Source organism: Mobula birostris, chromosome 1 (assembly GCF_030028105.1).
Source record: "Mobula birostris isolate sMobBir1 chromosome 1, sMobBir1.hap1, whole genome shotgun sequence".
NCBI lineage: Eukaryota > Metazoa > Chordata > Chondrichthyes > Myliobatiformes > Myliobatidae > Mobula > Mobula birostris.
Genome location: NC_092370.1, coordinates 126502974 through 126526630, shown reverse-complemented (window position 1 = coordinate 126526630; position 23657 = coordinate 126502974).

Genomic DNA, 23657 nt, shown 5'->3' with positions numbered 1-23657 from the left:
GTTTGTGACTTTTCAATGGGAAACTGATATTTAGAAAGCAAGCTTAGCAAACATGAGATAGAAGCAAATATCTATCATAAGCTCACTAGGAGTTGTCGTTGCTACCTATGAATCAATGGCTGAATGTTTATTGCCTTCTTTCTACCTCACTTTACTCCAGAGATAGAGCTAAGGCTTTGATAAAGGTAATAGTAACAATAGCAGCATTTGATGTCTCTGGGCCTGTCCTCGATAGACAGAAGTTCAGAAGGATGATGGAGAATATTATTGAAACCTGCTGAATACTGAAAGGCCTGAATACACTGAATGTGGACAGGAAGTTTCATTAGTAGGAGGGTCTGGGATCCAATGTCACAGCCTCAGAATAAAAGGATATCCCTTTAACTGAGATGACGAGGAATTTCTTCCGCCAGAGGGTGGTGAAACTGTGGAATTTGTTGCAACAGAGGACTGTGGAAGCCAAGTCATTGTGTATATTTACAGCAGAGGTTTATAAATTATGAGGAGAATTAAGGAGATAAGGCTTTAAAAAATCAGGATTATTGAATAGTGGAGGACACTCGAGGACCAAATAGCCTAATTCTGCTCCTACGTCTTACGGTCTTTGCTAACATTAATAAGTAAAACGATTAACCTCCAAATGCAGGCCCTAAAACCTGAATCATAGTCAATTCCAAAAGTTGTCATAATTATTTATCCAACTTTGCTCAGTAATTCAGGACTTACTGACATCAGAAATATGAATTTTTTTTATTGGAAATTAATCAGTGGAAGGAAATCATTGATGTATTGAGCAGTGGACTGTTATTTTTAATCCAGGACAATTATTATGTCAAACCCACAGGCCGAAAAGTACAAAAAGTACTCATCTGTAGAGCATTTCTAGCAGAGGAACTGCAGGTGGAGGGTTGCGGCCAGGGGGTGGGGGTTGGTGTAGGTGGGGAAGCAAGGAGGAGGAAAGCAGAGTCTCCATTTCAAAACTCATGCAAGTCTGCATCTGTGCTGACAATATATGAAAGCCCCGCCACATCACCTGCAGGCAAATTTCAAAAACTCCAAACCTAAGCATTAACTAAATTTGACATACAAAATCATCGGTAGTATGTGACTAATTTAGACAGCACAGGTGGGGGAACTTGCAAAGGAAACCTCCATCATTAAACAGACACAAGAATGTGAATTAGCATATTTCTTATGATGAAGAAAGAGAAGCTGCAAAGGCAACATACAGAAGGAGTGATGTTCAGTAATGGAACAGGAGCAGCAATTATGAGTCCGAGTGGTTTAAGCTGGTTTAATACTAAGATATGCATGAGCACCTTCTAATCTGAATGGAAAGATAACCAAACAACTCATTGCCTGTGGCTTTTATGATAAGGTACTGTCTTCAGTTCCTAAAAGTATTCATCAAATCTACACTGAAATGCAAAAATATACCAATCAAATCTGTATCGAATCCAATATCAAGTCAACATTTGAGTTGAGATGATTGAATTGGCTTTGGCAATTCTTAAGTACTTTTAGACAATATTAACCAGATTTTGATAGCCTTTGTGCAGTTATTAATATGTTTATCTAAATTTCAGATCATCTTCAGGAATAGTGTGCCAATGATAAGATTTTTCTGGAGAACTAACTCTCTAGATTAATGATATATATTGTGTAGCAGCAGAGATTCAGAATATGTTTCTGGAGTGTAAAGTATCTAAAATGCAAAGTGGAACTGTAATCTTCTCATCAATGTTCCATCAGCTTTTCTAGTCTCATTTTCTTGTCTCTTCCTCTTTGCATTCTCTTCCACGATTTTTCAGTGAGGCAACAGAGCAGCCTGATCTCCAAAGATGATTGACAGATGTCCAAATCAGTGTCAGTGTGCTTTGTTTTAATTTGGCCACCAGTATTAATAATAGGTGCTGTTGATTGGTCTCTGACATGAAATGTTAGCTCGATTTCTCTTTTCAGAGGTGCTGCCTCACGTGCTGAGAACTTCCATAATTTTCTGAATGTATTTCTGATCTCCAACAAAATTTTTTATTATTGTTGACTAATGTTGAAATGGTGTAGCTCATCCACTTGCCTATGGGCTGCAGTGGTGGTGGTAATGGGATGTGAAAATTCTGGCTGGTGACCATGGTTTTATCTAGAAGGCATGGGTTAAATAATGATTGGGGAGATGTTCAGAAATCCGGAAGGGACCGTGAGATTTTATGGACCATCTTGGAGGATATGTGCCTTTCCTGGAACCACACAAATTTATGTTGTGTATCTTCGGGGCAGAGTGTTTTCAATCCCTCCAGAGGCAGACACTTCAAACCATGTGACATGCAGAAACAGTCATCCAGTTAAGACTGTCTAGGTGATGAGCAATGATCATATACTACACACCTAATTCTGGCTTGTCTAATGCTGATAATTTCAAAATTAAAGCTGTACATTAGTCTTCCGTCTCTGTTTCCCACTAGGATAGCATTGTGGTTGTGAAAATTTCTCCTGAATTAGTCCATTAATATTGCCATCTATGCTCTCTTGCAGTGTCAATACATAAGATCATAAGACATAGGAGCAGAATTAGTCCATTTGGCCCATTAAGTCTGCTTCATCATTCATTCATAGCTGCTTTATCATCTCTCCCAATCCCATTCTTCTTCATTTGAACCCTGTGAACTGAATTCCACAGATTCACCACCCCCTGGCTAAAACTTCATTCTGGGGCTTTGTCCTCTGCTCCTAGACTCTCCCACTATTGGAAACATCCTCTGGAAGTCCACTATATTTAGGCCTTTAAATATTCAATGGCTTTCAATTCTTCTAAATTCATTCTCCTAAACTCCTACAAGTTCGGGCACAGGGCCAACAAACACTCCTCATACATTATAAACACAAGAAAGTCTGCAGATGCTGGAATTCCAAAACAACACATATAAAATGCTGGAGGAACTCAGCAGGTGTCATAAGGAGGGTGGCTTGGAACGGACCCAATTGCAAGACACAGACACTGAAGTACTAGGGACAGGACTAGGATACAGGGTGAGGGCAAGGACATGGACATGAAAACCAGGAACCAGGAACAGGACTGGACAAGAGAGCTAGGATCCCTGGCTTGGACTCCGAGCCAGAGACCGGACAAGGACCCAGTACCTGGGTCTTGCCTCTGGGTCGGACCCCAGAACTAGGCAAGGATGAGGCTTGGCTGGCAGGCAGGATGAGGCTGGAGTCTTAGAGACTTGAGGCAAGGCTTGGCAGGAGGCTGGAGGCTGGAGTCTTCAGGCTAGAGGCTAGAGATGAGGCTTGGCAGGAGGCAGGAGGCTAGAGACTTGAGGCGAGGCTTGGCAGGAGGCAGGAGGATGGAGACTTGAGGCTCCTCCTGGGCAGGGCACAGTACTCCTGGGCAGGGCGCGGATCACCACCTGATGGGGGCAAGGGACAGGAAGGGACAGAACCAACCACAGGTAACGGCAATACGGCCTGACTTACCCAACAGAGGCAAGGGACAGGAAGGGACAGAACCAACCGCAGAGTACTGGCAAGACAGCCTGACTTACCTGGTGGAGGCAAGGGACAGGAATGGAGCTAGGTACGGGATGGCTCCAGGACAAGACTGAAGGCGAGATGAGGCGAAAGTTACCAGCAAGACTAGGCAAGGCTTCAGGCAATGCAAGGCGAAACGAGAACTTCAGGTGAGGCGAGAGTTACCGGCAAGACAAGGCAAGGCTTCAGGTGAAGAAACAGAAGGCAGAGGAAGGGATACAAGGAGTAAGGACAAGAATAATCCAGCAGCCACACCCTGGTCTCTGAAGGTATTTATGCAGCCAGCCCCAACAAGCATCAGCTGCCTCAATTAGAGCTCAACAAGAACAGAAACAGGGTAGACAGGAAAACCTGGAGCAAGGATCGATGGACCGGACCGTGAACCGGAATACGGACTTCACGGACCAGACCATGACAGCAGGTCAGGCTGAGTATGGATATTACTCTAATATGGATATTATTAAACAATGTTTTAGGCTCAGACACTTCTACCTTTCATTCCCAGAATCATTCTCATAAACCTCCTCTGGACTCTCCAGTGTGAACATATCTTTTGTAGTCTGACCAATGCCTTATATAGCTTCAGCATTACATCCTTGCTTTCGTGTTCAAGTCCTCTTGATATGATTATGAAGATTGAATTTGCCTTTCTCACTACTTATTTGCAAATTTGGCCTCAGAGCCATCAATATCATCCAGGTCATTAACATAACATAAAACGTAGCGGACCTAATACCAGCCCCTGCAGAACACCACTAGTTACCAGAAAAGGTCCCCTTTATTTCCTCTCTTTGTTTTTTACCAGTCAGCCAGTCTTCTGTACATGCTGATATCTTTCCTATAATACCATGAGCTCTTATTTTGTTTAGCAGCCTCATGCCTGGCACCTTATCAAAGGCCTTCTGAAGATCCAAATAAACTACACCTACTAACTCTCCTTTGTCTATTCTGTCTGTTATTTTCTCAAAGAATTCCAACAGATTTGTTAGGTAAGATTTCCCCTTAAGGAAACCATGCTGACATTGTCCTACCTTATTGCGTGCCTTCAAGTAGCTCAGAACCTCATCCTTACTCACGGATTCTAACATCCTTCTAAAGCATCAATGCCAGGCTAACTGGAGTATAATTTCCTGTCTTTTGTTTCCCTCTTTTCTTGAAAAGCAGTGTGACATTTGCATGTTTCCAGTCCTCTGGAACCATTCCAGATTCTGGTGCTTCCTGAAAGATCACTGCTAATGCCCCACAATCTTTTCAGCTACTTCTTTCAGAATGCTGAGGTGAGGTCCATCTGGTCCAGGTGACATATTTACCTTCAGATCTTTTTGCTTCTCAAGCACCTTCTCCTTAGTGATAGTGACTACATTCCCTTCTTTCCCCTGGCAGTCTCAAATTTCTGGATGCTTCTGGTGTCTTCCACAGGGAAGACTGATGTAAAATAATTCTTCAGTTTGTCCACTATTTCTTCATCCTCAATCACTCCAGTTTCATTTTCCTGCGGATTGATGTATGCACAATTTACAATAAATACATTTACCAATCAATTGCTTCTTAAAAGGAAATAACTATCATGGAAGTCTGATTCATTTTGAAAAAGGTTTGTATCAATTTATTTTCAAATACAGGTTATATTTTCCTTATCTGTTGACATTTTAGTCTGCTTGCAGTTTTGTTTTTTTTACCTTGTACTACCTCAATGCACTGTTAGAATGAAATGACCTGTATGGATGATATGCAAAACAAAGTTTTTGCTGTACCTCAGTTCAGGCGACAACAATAAACCAATTCACCAACATTATTGCTGTCCCATTAACATCTGAACTATTATCTTTGTCACAATCTGATGGAGTGTCCGAAAACAATGTCCTAGCCACTGCTGTGAATCAGCCAGGTGAGAAACCTAACACTATTTAAAACAAAATATTGGATTTGTCCTCACTTTTCTTCTAATATTTTTGTTCACTTGTTGCTAAAGTATTTGATTGAAAGGTTCATTTGGGGCATGAAATAAAACTCCTGGTCTATGTCCAACCAGGAATGGCAATGCAGTTCACTTCAGTATTCAAATGTTTGAGCAATGACATGGGTCCAAAGGCTAAATTTTTGCTGAATATTTGTGTTAGATTCCTGCTCCTAATTGTCAGGAATGTGTGAAACTGCTATCAACTACATACTAGAGGTTCCATTATGCAACTACTGAGATGGACAGGATTATGGATTAATGTGACAACACATTGACAGGTTTTGTTATGTTTGAGGGACACTAATACCTTCCAGAGCTCAAACAGCACATGAAATTGACATTGTTCAATTTTGCAAACTCTAAGTTCATTATGCTGATTTTGCTTTACTTCTTTCTTTACTTCAACACTGGAAATTTGTCGTCTTTTTCCTACATTTGTTGATAGCAGAAGTCTTAAAAGTGATGCATGGCCAGTCAAAATATAAAACCTGGCATTGTCCATTGTTTTGTGTAGCTGTTCCCCAATTGTAAAACAGTTTGTGTTTAAAACAAAGGGAAGAAAAAGGTACATATTTTCACAAGCTTTTGTTATTAATGCAAAGATGCTGTATTGCTTTAAAGTGCTGTCAATGCAATGAGGGACTCGTAGCAAACAGTACACAGAAAGCAACATGTTATTTGTAATATTATATTTTTAAAAATCACTTGTTGGATGAAGGTTAAATATGGGCCAGAACATTGGGTGAAAAACTGCCTTACCGCAATCTGAGGCAGCGGTAAGTTTCTGTGTACATCTGCAAAAACAAAAGGGGCCTCACTTTAAAGTCTCACCTGAAAGATTGCACCTTTGATAGTTAAAAGCCCCAGAGGAATTTGATGTCATGTACATGTCAGATACCCTATGAGGCAGGACTGATTGCAATAGCAGAAACGAAGCACTCCTTGTACTTCGCAGAGCAGGGACATAGGCCCACTGAGTCTACGCTGACCATGTTTACGATATCCTATACTGATCCTGTTTTATTCTCCACACACCCCATCTCCCCTAACCAAGATACTGCATCTCATGCCCTTGCACTTTTTGCAAGATATGCACTTGGGACAATTTATATTGGTCAATTAGCCCATCAACCTGCACCTTGCAAACTTGGCATGTGAGAAGAAAATGGAACATTCTGGGCAAACCTACACAGCCATGAGGAAGAGGTGCAAGCTCTACAAGGACAATGCCTGAGGTCAGGATTGAACTTTGTGCATTGGAGCTGTCAGGCAGCAGTTCTTCTAAATGTGACCCAGCAACAGAAAAGCTTGAAACCTCAAAATTGTCTCTACTGTAATGTGTTTTGTGGGATGATTGGATGAGAAGACTGTCTGATCATGTGTGACTAAGAAAAATAGATATTTTCTTTGGCGTTTAGGAGAATGAGATAATAATCTTATTGAAGCATACTATGAAACCCTGAGGGGCTTGAGAGGGTAGATGTTGAGATATTTCCACTGGTGAGTGAACTTAGAACAATGTAATTAGTTACAAGATTAAGGGCAGTCACTTAAAGCTGGGGTATGTAGGAACTTCTTCTTGCAGAGCAAGATGATTATCTGAAAATCTTTACTCTCGATCTGGGGTTCCCAACCCTTTTTATACCATGAACCAATACCATTAAGCAATGAGCCTGTGGATCCCAGGCTGGGAGCCCCTGCCCTGGATGGTTACCGAGGGTGAATCACTGGGAATATTTAAAGAGGAAGTAGATATATTTTTGAAAGATCGGGAAATTGAGGGCTTTGAAGAACAGAAACAGTAGAGATGTGAATACCTGGTAGATCAGTTATAACCATATTGAATGGTGGAGCGGGTTTGAAGGGGAATGGTAAGGGTGAAGTGGCATATCCTGCTACTATTTCCTTGTTTATGTGAATGCTGCGAAGAGTCATAGAAAAAGTACAGCACAGAAACAGGCCCTTGGCCCATTTAGTCTGTGCCAAGCCATTTAACCTGCCTGCACTCATCAACCTGCACCAGGACCAAAGCCCTTTGTACCCCTCCCATCCATGTACCTATCCAAACTTCTCTTCAACGTTGAAATTAAGCTCGTAAGCACCACTTGTGCTGTCAGCTCATTCCACACTCTCATGACCCCCGAGTGAAGTAGTTTCCCCTCATGTTCCCCTTAAACTTAAAATATCTGACTGGGCCCTCATGTTAAGAGACAGGCTGATGCTTTACAGCCATCTGAGTGGTGTGCAGAATATCAGTGGAAATCACAACAATTCTAGCATCTGTTAACCTTACTGAACCCAGCCAGAAAACATCTGGATTGCTAAAGATGGCCTTCTTCTCCTCCTGGGCCACAGAAATGAAACTAAGGGCTGCATCCTGAAAACCTGTGTTTTGCAGCCAGTCAATGAACTTTGACTATCTTGCTGTGGTTAAGTCATCGATGAGATAATTCCTGGCAGAAGTCTCCCCCAGAGCAGAATTGTCTGAAACAAAAAGGCATCGGTTTAAGTTAATGGTGTCAAAAAGCTCAGTGACAATCTGAATAGTCCTAGCTTCACTGAAGAAGAATTTGGAACTCTTCCCGAGGAGGTGGTGGAGCACATACTTCAGAACATTTAACAAGTCCATAGACAAGTATTTGATTTGTCAAGGCTATGGACCAATTGCTGGTAATTGTGATTACTATAAATAGGTGTTTGATGGTCAGCTAGGACATGATGGGGCTAATTATATGTTGTATTAGGCTCTAACTTTTGCTTGAACATTCTCTAATAAACTCATTCTAAAATCCCTTCAGATACAATCAGGTTTGGGTGTGATGCATTGATATGTGAAAGGGTCTGTATTACATACTCTCATACTCTTGGCAAAGGTATTAAGGTATTAAAAAGCAACAGCCGACATTCCCAAGCCTGGTTTTCATCTGTCCAGACTCCCTCTGTGACCAGGACAATAAAACATATAGCAATAAAGTTTCTCTCCAATATGATTTTGTCTCTCTCCAGAGGAGTATTAAAGATGAACCATTATGAAATAAAATTTCTATGAAATATGTCACTCACTGACTGTTACTGCAGCTTTTGATTCTACTGTCTATTTAGGCTTTGCTCTGAGCACCTGCTTCTATCTGTTGTGACAGGAAATGATCTTGAAAAAGCTCAGTTTGGAAGCCATATCTGATCCCATAAGCCCAGTGACAGGCTGCTGGGCTGAAGTGTAAAGTCAAGCCGCTCCCTCTGTAACTTTTCTCCTCTGTACCGCTATAATCTTCTTCATTTCTGTAGTAAATTATCTCTGTGTTCCCCCAATTGTGACATCTTACTTATCCTTGATTTTAATTGTCCTATTAGCTCACAACCATGCTATCAGCTGCTGAGATTCTAACCTCCAAAATTACATCCTTAAAATAATTTATTTATTTTTCCTCATCTTTGACAATGCTTTTCATTACCTGTGTGAATATCCCTTCATGTGCTTCAGTGTCCACTATCGTAACATGCTTCAGTAAAATTTCTTGAGAAGCTTTGCTCCACATGTTACTGAGAACCACAGAGAATTCTAGAAATACTCAGCAGGTCAGGCAGTATCTGCGGGAAGGGTTACTGTTTCAGATTGAAAATCCTTCATCAGAACCTGGAACATGAGAAAAAATTTAATTTTGAATTGTTTACTCAATCTCCTAATATTGACAAACAATTCCAGACATGAATTATTAACTCCATTTCACGCTCCACAGACGTTGTCTGGCCTACTAAGCCATACTGCAATTGGATACTGGACATCTTGACAGTAAGTCCACAGCCAGTCTGTGTGGGCAGCAATGTTTCTTGCCCCACTGCACTGAGCACTGGCGCTCTCCAAGGCTGTGTGCTCAGTCTGCTGCTGTTCACACTGCCGTCGTATGACTGTATCGCAGGATCCAGCTCAAACCGTGTTACCAAGTTTGCGGATGACACAACAGTATCAAGAATGATGATGATGAGATGGAGAATGAAGAGGAAGTGGAGCACCTGGTGGATTGGCGTGTGATGAATGACCTAAGTCTGAACGTGGAGGAGACAAAGGAAATCATTGTGGACTTCAGGAAGGTGCAGACAAGCCGTCCCTCTCTGCGAATATATGGCCCCTCTGTAGGGAGAGTTAAGTGCGCCAACTTCCTGGGAATTCACATCACAGATTATCTCACCTAGTCCCTTACAATCTACCTCTGAAAAAGAAGACACTGCAGTGCCTCTAAGAAGATTGAGGCAAGCAAGACTCCCCCCCCAACCCCATCTTCACTGCATTTTACAGGAGCATCATTGAGGGCATCCTGACAAGTTGCATCTCCGTCTGCTATGGGTGCAGTTGAGCATTGGACCTGAAGTCCCTAGGAGCACGCCATATGCAGGGCCTTTCGTATTAATAAGGATCCCACCCACCCAACGTCCTCATTGACTTTCTACCATCAAGCAGGAGACTCCAATGCATAAAAGCCAAAACAGTCAGGATGAGAAACAGTTTCTCCTCCCAGGCCATTAAGCTTCTGAACTCACAGCCGCATTGTATTCGAAGTGTCACTGGTTAATCTGTTCCGTACCTTACAATATTTAATATTAAAGCACTTTAGTTTGTTATTTATGTGTGATTCATCTGTAGATTTTATCCTTACCTTCATAAGTTATCATATGTAATGTGCTTTACACCCTGGTTCAAAGAAACATCCTGTTGCTACAGACATTATACACGTTATATATATGTATGTAGTTAAATGATAAAAAAAAACTTCACTTGTCACTTGTCCAGCATGTTCTGTATTCATTTCGGATTTCCATCATCTGTAGTTGTTTTAATTTCATGTGAATGGTAGCTTTGTTGTTCAGTGAGCTCTAGGTTCTTCAATTGATTCAAACTATTCAATTTTGCTCACTTGAACAGATGTGTATCTCCGCACATCTGTGTGCATTTATATTGTATTGTGGCTCTTGACTCATTCAGCGAAATCAACAAAGATGTTATGGTTTTCATGATCTTTGCTCAGAGTCAGCCTACTGCAGGATACTGGCCCAAATTCTGTGTTTGCCATGATACTAACATTTTACTTGATCTTTAATGTGTAGGTGTGTTTTATAGCTTTTGAATTGTGAAGAATTTTGTTTTGTCAAAGATTTTGAGTGATGGGACTGAGACAGCACTGGTGTTGTGTTCAGCTGTGCTGAAGAGCTGGAGACTGGGCTCCCCAATGGATACATACTGCATTACATAATGTCCTCATTAGGTCCAGAGGCAGTTTCAGAGCAACGGAAGTCTTGGCTCAGTGATTTATCTGCTGAAAGGGTGAGGAAGACTCAATATATAGGGTGTGACAATATGTTCAGCACTTTGAGCAAATTGCCTTCAGACCTTCAGAAACATAAATAGCATGCTGGAGGAACTCAACAGGTCAATCAGCAGCTATAGAGGGAAATAAAAAAGCTCATGTTTTAGGCCGAGACCCATCATCGGTCCTGATGAAATGTCTCAGCCTGAAATATCGACTGTTTATTTCCCTCCACAGATGCTGCCTGACTGCTGACTTTATCTAGCACTTTGCATTCCTTGCGCAAGATTTCCAGCGTCTGCAGAATTACCTGTGTGTTCAGACTTCTGTCATACCTGATTCTGCCATGAAGCTATCAAAGTCAGGAGGGCAAGGGGGAGGGGGGGGAAGGGGGGGAAAGGTGGAGAGGAGGAGGGAGGGAGAGAGAGAAAGAGAGAATCTGAGGCACAAAGAGATAGAGAGAGAGAGAGAGAGAGAGAGGGTGGGGGAGAGGGAGAAAGATGCTGGGAGTGAGAGGGAAAAACAAGGTAGAAAGAGAGGGAGACCAAGACAAAGAGAGAGTCAGAACGAGGCAGGGAGAGAGTGAGAACAAAGCAGGGAGATGGAGAGAGGGAGGACAAGGCAGGGAGAGGGAGAGAGGGAGAGTGAGGTAGAGAGAGGGAGAGAGGGAGAACGAGGCAGGGAGAGGGAGAGAGGGAGAGTGAGGCAGAGAGTGGGAGAGAGGGAGAGAGAGGGAGAACGAGGCAGGGAGATGGAGAGAGAGAGAGGAAGGGAGAGAGGGAGAGAGAAGGAGAGAGGGAGAGAGAGGGAGAACGAGGCAGAGAGAGGGAGAGAGGGAGAGAGAGGGAGAACGAGGCAGGGAGAGGGAGAGTGAGGCAGAGAGAGAGAGAGAGGGAGAACGAGGTGGAGAGAGGGAGAGAGAGAGAACGAGGCAGGGAGATGGAGAGAGAGAGAGGGAGAGAGAGGGAGGGAGAGAGGGAGAGAGAGGGAGAGAGGGAGAGTGAGACAGAGGGAGGGAGAGAGGAAGAGAGAGGGAGAATGAGGTGGAGAGAGGGAGAGAGGGAGAGAGAGGGAGAACAAGGCAGGGAGAGGGAGAGTGAGGCAGAGAGAGGGAGAGAGGGAGAGAAAGGGAGAGAGGGAGAGTGAGACAGAGGGAGGGAGAGAGGGAGAGAGAGGGAGAACGAGGCAGGGAGAGGGAGAGAGGGAGAACGAGGTGGAGAGAGGGAGAGAGGGAGACAGAGGGAGAATGAGGCAGAGAGAGGGAGAGAGGGAGAGAGGCAGAGAGGGAGAGTGAGGGAGAACGAGGCAGGGAGAGGGAGAGAGGCAGAGAGAGGGAGAGAGGGAGAGGGAGGGAGAATGAGGCAGGGAGAGGGAGAATGAGGCAGAGAGAGGGAGAGAGGGAGAGAGAGAACAAGGCAGGAAGAGGGAGAGGGAGAGAGGGAGAGAGAGGGAGAACAAGGCGGGGAGATGGAGAGTGAGGCAGAGAGAGGAAGAGAGAGGGAGAGAGAGAGAGAGGGAGAACGAGGCAGGGAGAGGGAGAGAGGGAGAGAGGGAGAGGGAGGGAGAATGAGGCAGGGAGAGGGAGAGAAGGGGAGTGAATCTTGCCATTCTCTCCCTCTCTCCCTCTGTGTGGATTCTAGCTGTGAGTTTGAACAGAATGACAAGAGTGGTTCAAGCATTATCACCATGCATGATTCCTTCCTGCAGGAGATGTTCAGCTGAGATGAGACTGGTAATTGGTAATTGGATTATTCTTGTCACATGTACTAAGATAGTGTCCATGCATAAGTGCATCAAGGTAGTACAATGGATAAAAATGACAAAACACAGAATATAATGTTACGGTTACAGAGAAAGTGCAGTGCTCATAAACACTATGGTGCAAGGACCATGGCAAGATTGATTGAGTGATGAACAGTTCCTCATTAACATGCAAGAGGCCTGTTCAAGCACTTTAAATACATGTTCTCAGCAGACATGCCGTGAGTGGTGATAACATGCCTTCACACCTGTGACTTAGGTAGGAGAGAATCTGAACTTCTTCCAGTGCTTGCCACTTGGTGACCTCACAGAAAATGAGGAAATCGGAAAGCAAGATTCTGCAGATATTATACATCTGAAATAAAACCGGAAGACTTAGCTGGTCATGGAAAGAGAAAAGTGGACCATCTAATGTTAAAATTGATGTCCGCCTGGAGGGGCTTAATTCTCATCATTGGACGATTAATGAAGAAATCTGCAGGGCAAGGGAAGGCCTGCTGAATCGCATTAGTGTGCTGATTCAACAAGTACAATGGGCTTGCCTTCCACCTACTGTTTATTCTGAAAGAAGTCTACTAACTGCTCCATTAATTACAATTTTTCTGGACAACAATCACTGCAAACAATAGCCTGTAACTTCCCTTCGGAGATGTCCTTTTGTATCACCTGTACATCTTGACATTTTAGTGTGTTTCTAGAGATTCAGTGAACAGGAGTTATGAAGGGGCAGGGCAGTGGTGCAGTGGATACAGGACAAATCAAGACAGCAGGGCCGAGGCTAGAGAGCAAGGAATGAGCTGATATTTAGCCAATTTAAATACTGGGATTGGAAACCGAGGCAGTGGGAACAGGCCTAAGAGCGAGGAACAAGCCAAAGTTGCTCAGGTGCTCAAGTGGACTTGGTTCAAATTGAAATGGCAGGGCCCAGGGCCCAAGAGTGAGGACAAGCCAATGTTTGGCCAATTTAAGCACAGACCAGATCAAAAAGGTCAGTGTTTTGGGGCCAGAAGCAGGGGACGGTTCAGATTGTCGCTCTGCAAGGTTTTCTCATCCCTGTGCTGAACTGAGGCTGTGGCCTGCAATTAACAGGCTCTTGCACCAGCTGTCACGATGAACTGGCATCATGGCCATGGACTCCATTTCATTAACTTTAGTTCTGAGTGCTTTTTGTTTACTTTTTATTGTTTGTTCATTTCCTTGTTTTTTTAATGGGTTCTATTGTGTTTTCTGGCTGCCTGTAAAAAGACAAACTTCAAGGTTGCACATAGTATACATACTTTGATAATGTACACACTTTGAGCTTTGATAGAATCATAAAGATATGTGGATTCAAGGTCAATTTATTACCAATGTATGTATATATTACCATATATTGCCTTGAGATTCATTGTCTTGTGGACCGTTACAGGGAAAAAAGAAATACAATAAAATTTATGAAGAACTATACATAAACAGACAAAGACCAATATGCAAAAGAAGACTAACTGTGCAAATAAAATTACTACTGAGAACATGAATTGTAAAGGGTCCTTGAAAGTGGGTTTGTAGGCCATAGAGACAGCTCAGAGTAGTAGTGAATGAAGTTATCCACACTGGTTCATGATCCTGATGGCTGAAGGGTAATAACTGTTCGTGAATGTGGTGGTGTCGAAACTAAGGTTTCTCTACCTCGCGCCCAATGGTAGTAGTGAGAAGAGGGCAGGCCTGAGTAGAGGGGGTGTTTGATGATAGATGATCATTTCTTGTGACAGCGCTCCTTGAAAAGTACTCAGCAGTGGGGATGGCTTTGTCTTTGATAGACTGGGCTGTATCCACCATGTTCTGTAGCCTTTTCAATTCCGTACATCATAAAAACAGTCCTTTCAACCCCCATAACCATACTGATCTTTATGCCCATTTATACTGTTCATATTTGTCTGTACTAAGATCATCTCCTTCTGTGACCTGCCAATGTAAATGCCTGCTTGTTTGATTGTATTTTGTGTACTGATGGAGAATTGAGGGGAAATTCCAATTCATTCTTTGATATTAAAGGCACACTACAGCTGAATCTCCTTGATGTTGTCTGCTACTGAATTTGCTTCTATTGACTACTATTTTGTATCTTAAACAATGAAGATCATGGATGATCTTCTAGACACTCTTTATAAGTACTCTTGATGAGGTGGTGTTATATACTGTCAGCTAATGAAAGTCAGGCTGAAAACCAGTCATACAGCGGAGAACATTATGTGGAGTGTACGAGTTGAGAGTTGACAGTAAACTGTGGGCTGGTGAGATTTAATTAAAAAGCACCCTTCGTGCTCAATTTAAGATAAAGGCAGCAGGTGACAACAAGAGGGTTGACAGTAAATGGAAACAGCGCAACTCCCTTTGATAGGATGAAAGGCTCCCCGTTGACCTGCCAAAAGTCAAGCCTAAAGTCTGTAATAATTAACCTTTGACTTGCTGGGTATAGCTGGTCGTTTGCTGTGTCATGGCTTGCTGGTTGCTGCTTTAGGAGCTGGGCAGGTCCTCCACACAAAGCATGCTCACAAAAATCTGGCCACAATACCATTCCAATCATTCTGATCAGCTCAGTATCACACTGTTAGCCTAGAAACATTTTTTTTTAAATTTTGTCCTTAATTAACCACTTACATTTAAAAGTTTCCAACCTTCAGATTTTAAATCATACTCTTACTGTAATGCACAAAGGCTTCTATTGCTGCTCAGGTATTTTACTATGTAAGATTTATAAGACATGAGCACATAATACAGTTGCTAACACATAATATGTTAGTACACAAGATGATCTGCAAGATAAATAACTTCTCATGGCATGGCTCACTTTCGTTAGGTGACCTTCACTCTGCACAACCCCCTTCCTTTAACCCCCACATTGCCTTTGCCTCTTTCCTCTTCTTCCTTTAGCATGTTGACACATGTCAGCCTTGTGCACCTCCCCAACTGAACATTCTTGAATGAAGTCACTCAACCGTGGGGGGAAAAGACAATAAGACAGTCAAAACGCACATAATTTTACACATCTGAAAGTCACTGAAACATGATTAGTACCACCTGATATTTTACTGCTTGTCCAGGCAAGGTGTGGGGCCCTCAGTGTAGCTATAGATGTAATTGCACACTCAATTGCTCTCACTCTCTCTCCCCCTCTCCCTCTCTCTCCCTCCCCCCCCCCTCTCTCCCGGTCACTCTCCCCCCATCTCTCCCCTCTCTCTCTCCTTCTTTCCCACTCTCCCCTCTCTCTCTCTCTTTCCCTCTCCCTCTTACTCACGCACAGACAGATATTCATACGCAGCTGCATAGAAGTGCATGCACATGCGTACATACAAGTATATGGCATCATTTACAATACCTGTAGAATTTAAGGCAGGTGATCAATTTTCTGTGGCATGGTCTTTTGGAATTCAGGGCTCCCGTGATGTCTGACTCCTTCTCATTTGAATGTATGGAAGGTTTTGACCAATGTTCCCAATGGTGACTGAATCTTTTCCTTTGATTCTTTGACTCCCTTGGATTGATGAGCAGAAGCTGTCTGGACATTTTCTCCTTATGACTGCTCCAGAAAAAAGACTTTATAACCCACAGTTTAAGCAAATCATACAGTGAAATATTGCAATAATATAGCACAGCAGCCCTTTAAAATCAAATCATCCAGTAATTCCCATGAAACTTTGAACTAATAGAACATGACTTCTATTCAGTTCCCCAATCCATAAAATCAAAGATTGAGAGAATAGAGAAAGAAGACATTTGGCCCATCATTCCTGTGCTGGCTCTTTATTCCACTAGATGCTCTTCCCAATAACCAGGGAATGTTTTTATTGAAATAATCTATCTCCTCAATCCACATTCACTACTTATTAATTCCTCATACATTTGTATTGGTATTTTCGACAAATGACTTTAAATTTGGGAGCACATTATATTCAGATTCAAATTTATTTTTAACAGCCTTTTCAATTCTCAATTATTGCCCCCCCCCCTTTTCAAATCTGCGAGAAAAATAGAGGAGACCCTTTGCAGTTTGGTTACAGTCTATTTGGAAAGGTTTTGCCTGACTCTATTGCCTTGAAAACTAATTGCCCCTTTTGAAAGCAGGTTTATGTTGTGTCTTGCTTGACATGACCTGTGCTTCAAATTCACTCCATCCTTCCACCACCTGTGGCTGCACAATTTTTTTTTGCAACCCATGAGATCGCATCAAAACCTTTTAATTAAAGATCTTCGAGTAATGATTAGGCCTTCAGTAAGCAGACTCTTTAAAAGAACGAAGTATTGAAAATATACTTTAAAGAATGAGGAAAAAGAGAAAAGCAATAGATGTATTTAAAATATTTTAGTTAATAGCAATTCTGAACATTAATATTAATTAAAAATAAAGATGATAAAACTGGGAAACTATTGGCTAATCAATTGAAATCAGCCTCGGTTAAACGACAGATTGTTAAGATTCGTAAACAAGATGGCACTTTGACGGTTGACCATGACGAGATAACTAAATCCTTTCAAGAATTTTATACCTCCTTATATCAATCAGAATTTCCTGATGTCTCCACTATAACGCATGAATTTTTAAAGAAATTGAATATTCCAAAATTATCATCTAATGAACGCTTAAAACTAGACGTACCTATTACTGTAGAGGAAATAAAAAATGCTATTCTTTCGATGAACTCAGGTAAAGCACCTGGTCCAGACGGATATACAGTAGAATTTTTTTAAATTTTTCTCTACTATACTGACTGCTTTGCTATGTAGAGTTCTTAGGGATGCAGTATCTATAGGTAAATTACCACAATCTTTTTATCGAGCTTCTATTTCCCTTCTATTTGACAGAGTTGAATGGACTTACTTATTTAACACCCTTGAGAAATTTAATTTTAGTCTGATACTTATATCTTGGATTAAACTGATATATCTCACTCCTTTGGCTTCGGTATTTATTAATAATCAAAGATGTCCTCTTCTTCGTCTATTCTGTGGTACTAGGCAGGGCTGTCCTCTTAGTCCAATACTATTCGATACTGCCTTGGAACTGCTAGCTATTGCTATTCGTCACTCCCCTAATATATTTGGCATCACCCCTGGAAATGAGTCTCATAAATTACCACTATATGCAGATGATTTACTATCACATATTTCAAACCCAGGAAAATCTATTCTGGCAGTATTAACTTTGCTTGCTCAGTTTAGTAGTTTTTCTGGTTATAAACTGAACCTAGGTAAGAGCGAACTTTTCCCATTAAATATGCAGGTTCCCATTTATAGATATTCTCCATTCTGGGTGACAACTGACTAGTTTACTTACTTGGGAGTTAAAATTACTAAGAGACATAAGGATCTATTCAATTTCAACTTTTACCATTAATTAATCAGGTTAAACAACTGATTACTAAGTGGTCCCCATTATCTCTATCATTGATTGGCCAAATTAATGCTATTAAAATGATTATTTTACCTAAATTTTTATATTTATTTCAAACGATACCAATTTTTATTCCTAAATCCTTTTTTGATACTATTTATTCTAAAATTTCCTCTTATATATGGCAAAACAAAAATCCCAGATTAAGTAGAAAATATTTACTTAAAACAATTCTATGTTTTGATTTACAACCCCATCCTATTACAGCAATTTTTGGATTGCCAGTGGTAGAACATAGATCTTTGACTTCTTCAGCCTGTCGGATGATTGCATTTGTTATTTTACTGGCCAGAAGATCTATTTTATTGAACTGGAAGGAGACCAGTCCTCCTACTACATTCCAATGGTTTTCCCAAACTATATTATGCTTAAACTTAGAAAAAATTAGAAGTGATATTTTTGATCCTTCGGTTAAATTTGAAGAAACTTGGAGACCTTTTATTCAACAATTTCATATGATGTAATTTGATCTTTCTGAATCTTCCTTATTAACTTAAAATATATGAATAGAGGAGCGGAGTTGACGACATTATTGAACGTGCTCAATTTAAGATATTGGTCTAGCCCTGTTTTGTTCCGTTTGCTTTTCTTGGGTTTAGTATTTAGTTCTTTTTTTTTCTTTTTTTGGGGGGGTTTTTCTTTGTATATTTTTTTTATTTCTTTTTTTTTCTTTATGATTAATTACATCATGAGTTTGGAAGTCTATCATACCTGTGTTATTTGAAATCTTTTTGTATATGTTTATTAATAATAAGATTATTCCAATCTCTTTGCATCAACATTGTTATTTTGTTTATAATTTTGAAAATTAATAAAAAGATTTTAAAAGAAACAAAGAAAGAAAAATAAAAAACAAACCTTATCTTTACCTTTCAGATCAGATTCACAGCAATGGGACCATTCTACTTAGACACTCACACTTGGCATAAAGTGTGAAGGGTCAAGATATAAGATGGATCCAGTCCTGACTGGAAGCTCCACTCCTGACTCAATTTTGACAATCGTAGAATGGTTGCAGAACCCAAGCTTTCACCCCCATCAGCTTTTGAACAGTTAAATTGCTAGGGGGAACATGCTTCCTGAAATTGAAGCAGTTCCCATAATAATTATTAAATTGAAACTAAATAAGTGCTTAGGAAAATTGTGGACCATAGGGTTGGAATGATTTTAGTTTTTAGCAACAAAAAAAAAGTTTATCAGTAGGATAGGTAGGGAGAAAAAGAGTTTTTGAGAGAAAACCTGCAGTCCTGTAAAAACTAACAGTCAAAGTGTCTTTGGATGAGGACAGCTAAGATAAATGTAGGGCCTCAAGAGAACAGAAACCGCAGAACTGTTAGAACTGTGGAGCAGGTGAGTTGAAGTAATTGGATAACTTTTGGAACCTCTTTGAGCTGTTGTGTGGGACCTGGAATCAGGTGCAGAGATCGCAATGCAAGATTAGGACATAATTATGTCTGCAATCTAGTCAACATTTTGTCTCCTGCCCTCCTCAATACTTAAAGTATCCAGCCTAACAGAGGCTGTGCCAGGTTCAGTAGAAAGGAGGGAACTTGTCAAAACCTCTCGAGGAAGAATCCACATGTTTTCTGTTTTCCTGTAGTTTCCAGTAATCACATCATAACCAGTGTATCGAATCATGACTGGAACACAAATGGAGTTCTTAGTCTCCCTGTATGGGAGAGGATAATTCAGTTACTGAGGTGAAAGTTCAAAGTAAATTTATTATCAAAGCACATATATGTCACCATATATAACCCTGAGATTAATTTTCCTGTGTGCATACTCAATAAATCCAATGACCATAATAGAATCAATGAAAGACCACACCAACTGGGCATACAACCAGTGCAAATACTAAAATAAAATGATAATCATAAATAAGCAATAAATATGAAGGTGAAAAGTCTTTGAAAGTGAGTCCATAGGTTGTGGGAAAATTTCAATGATGGGGCAAGTGAGGTTGAGTTATCACCTTTGGTTCAAGAGCCTGTTGGTTGAGGGGTAATATCTGTTCCTGAACCTGGCGGTGTGAGTCCTGGGGCTTCTGTACCTTTTTTCTGATGGCAGCAGTGAGAAGAGAGCGTGACTGGGTGGTGGGGGGTCCCTGATGATAGATGCTGCTTTCCCCCAACTACTCTCCGTGCAGATGTGCTCAATGGTGGGGAGGGCTTTACCCGTGATGGACTGGGGCGTATCCACTGTTTTTCGTAGGATTTTCCAGCAGAATCCACAAGGGAATGTCTCAAGAGGAAGGCTAGACTTCCCTAAATGGTTACTCTGGGGTACAGGGTCCCCTTGTAACTGCAGAGTGCAGTGCAGTATAAACACACTTAGGCCTGGAACATTAAGAAAATATTTCTTTTTATTTGTAGCCATCAACAATCAATTGAACTGAACCACGGCTTCTTAAAATAATATCATAATCAACAACTTTAACACAGCAGTGATATGTTACAGCTAAAATGCAAGCGACATCATCCAATACAGGAAAATCACAATTACCTTCAAGAAATCAACTGCCAGACAATGATGCATTCAAGATGTTAAAAATTCTTCCAAGTTCAAGCAAATTGGACCAGATAGTATAAAACTTAAATATATAGGATCCTACCTGTAAACTAAAAGTAATAAAGGAAAATGGGAAATTCAAATATGCCTTTTCACAAAGTATGTGGAGGTGATTGGGATGGTTAGAAAACCATTGTGACTTCCCAGGGTTATTGGAAATGTGCACACAGGAGCGTAGTAACACAATAAAGCTGTTGATTTGTATGTATTCTGTATTTTTGTATCACTTCCTAGCAAAGATAATCTACCAATGGACAGATACATAGTTGAGATGGCTGCCATAGCCACACAATTCTTCCATCCTTTATATAAAGAGTGTTTACTGACATCTGCATGAAGCATCCTCATTCTGATTTATTTCCATCACCTTGTTTCCACCAGAGGAGGAAAAAAATTCTCTCTGCTTTGTGAGTTCCATTGAAAACATTTAAAAAAACACAATCAAGTTGCCCCTTAAATGTTGCTATCACAAGGAACACAAACCCTAGTTTATGTAGTTCTTGTGACCAATTTATCCTTTGAAACACTGTTGTCCAGACATCCCACCTCTCCCTGAAGTTCCGAGAGTCTCCCGCGTATTAATAGTGGCTCCCTGATGCCCACAAATTATATACAATATCTCGGAAATCAATTTTTTTGAAAGCGAGCAAGAGAGCGTGACAGTGAGAGAGAGAGAGAGAGAGAGAGAGAGAGAGAAAGAAAGAGAGAGAGGAGCAAAAGAGACCATGGGAGAGAGCGTGCGAGCGAGAGACAGAGCGAGAGAGAGCAAGAGAGCGCGCGAGAGCAACCATGAGAGAGAGAGACGGTGCGCACGCGAGAGAGAGAGAGCGCACCATGGGAGAGTGTTCCAAAAAAAGAAAATATAAAACGTACGTCACCCCAGACTACCCAAAAGTATACCCCTGCCTAATAGGGGTCAAAAATAATGAGAGTGTTGCTCGCTGCACTGTTTGCAACAGTGACTTTTCTGTTGCCCATGGTGGGTTAAGATGTAAAAGAAATGTTGAGGTGAGTTTAACAGGTGTCATTCATTCATTAGCATAGCTAACATTATTTAAACTAGCTGGCTAGCTGCTAAGGAGCTACTCTATTGCAGGCATCCCACCTCTCCTGGAAGTTCCAGGAGTCTCCCACAAATTGATGGTGCTACCTCCCTGAAATGAGTTTTTGCAGGGTGGGTTGTCTGTGTTGTCTGTGTGTTGTATTCCATCCTGGTCACCCACACATCCTGTCATTACTGGCTTCCTGTTTATCTGTGCCTTTATTTTAAAATTCACCTGCAACCTCTAATCTGAAAGCCCTTTGACATCTCTGCACTCCTCTAATTCTGAGCTTTTGCACTTTACAGCACTTAATCATTCTGTCTTTAGCAGAGGAATAGCAGCTGTCTTCGAGCCTGATAGTGCATGTTCTCAACAGAAAATTACCGGGATGGAAGGGTCTTTGATTGTGTCCCAAGACAGCGGAAAGTATCTACGCTAATCCCATTTTATTTTCCCTGAATCAACTTCCTCCCAGGTTGTATGATTTGAGGCAATTTTCAGTGACCAATTAACTTACTGACCCACATTGTTATTTGGGAGAAACCAAAGCAACTGAAGGAAGCCCATGTGATCACAGAGGGGATGTGAGCAAACTCCACACAGACAGGCAGCATCTGAGGCCCCGATGGAATCTGGGTTGTTGGACCCAAGTCAGTAACTGTATTTGTTACACCACTGTGCCAACCCCATCTTTTCTACATTATGAGAAAAGCTTTGAATTTGAATTTGAATTAAATTGAGTTTATTTCTTTCATCCTTCACATACATAAGGAGTAAAAATCTTTATGTTATATCTCCGTCTGAATGTGCAATGTGCAAGTAATAACTAGTGTGTAGTAAGATATACTACAGAACAGCCAATATAGCTTAGAAATACAATTGTGTCAATGTGAATTGATCAGTCTGATGGCCTGGTGGAAGAAGCTGTCCCGGAGCCTATTGGTCCTGTCTTTAATGCTGCGGTGCCATTTCCTGGATGGTAGCAGCTGGAACAGTTTGTGGTTGGGGTGATTCGGGTCCCCAATGACCCTTTAGGCCCTTTTTATGCACCTGTCATTGTAAATATCCTGAATTGTGGGAGGTTCACATCCACAGATGCACTGAACTGTCTGCACCACTCTCTGCAGAGTCCTGCGATTGAGGGAAGTACAGTTCCCATCCCAGACAGTGATGCAGCCAGTCAGGATGCTCTTAATTGTGCCCCTGTAGAAAGTTCTTAGGATTTGGGGACTCATGCCGAACTTCTTCAACCGTCTGAGGTGAAAGAGGCACTGTTGTGCTTTCATCACCACATATCTGATATGTGCTGACCACGTGAGTTGCTCAGTAATGAGTATACTGAGGAACTTAAAGCCGTTCACCCTCTCAACCCCAGGTCCATTGATGTCAACAGGGGTTAGCCTGTCTCCATTCCTCCTGTAGTCCACAACCAGCTCATACTTTTCGCAACATTGACATTGATTTCTTATCCCAGTATCATTTTAATGACACCAAAGATTGAAGTTAAGGATAGATTTGCATTTACAAAACTTTCCTTAGATAGTTTAGATGGTAAAGCAGAGGACTGAAGTGTAGATATAGTTATCTGGTTCAACTCCAGCTTGAAGGTGCAGCTCATCACTTAAAACCCTTATTCTCTAAGTTTACATCGCATGGCCTTTGCACCTTATTTGTCTACCTGCACTGCACTTTCTCTGTAACAAGCTCTGTATTCTGCTTTCTGCTATTGTATTTCCCTTTGTACTACCTCAGTGTAGTTATGTTTGGAATGATCTGTTTGGGTGGCATGCAAAACAAGTGTTTTTCACTGCTCGTGGCAGAAGCAATCCAATTACATCTGTGCTTCTTTCATGATGTCCCAAAATGAGTGACAAACAAATGAGTAATTTTGAAGAGCATTCAAGGTTTGGTATATAAATCCAGTTGCAAAGCAAGCTCCCGCTGTCAGTGATACAATAGTGGCAAGTCAACTCTCACAATACCAGAATGAGTATTGTATGGAATGAAGACATTTAGTTCATTGTGTCCAGACTGCCTATTTTTTTTAGATTATGAGGACACACAGT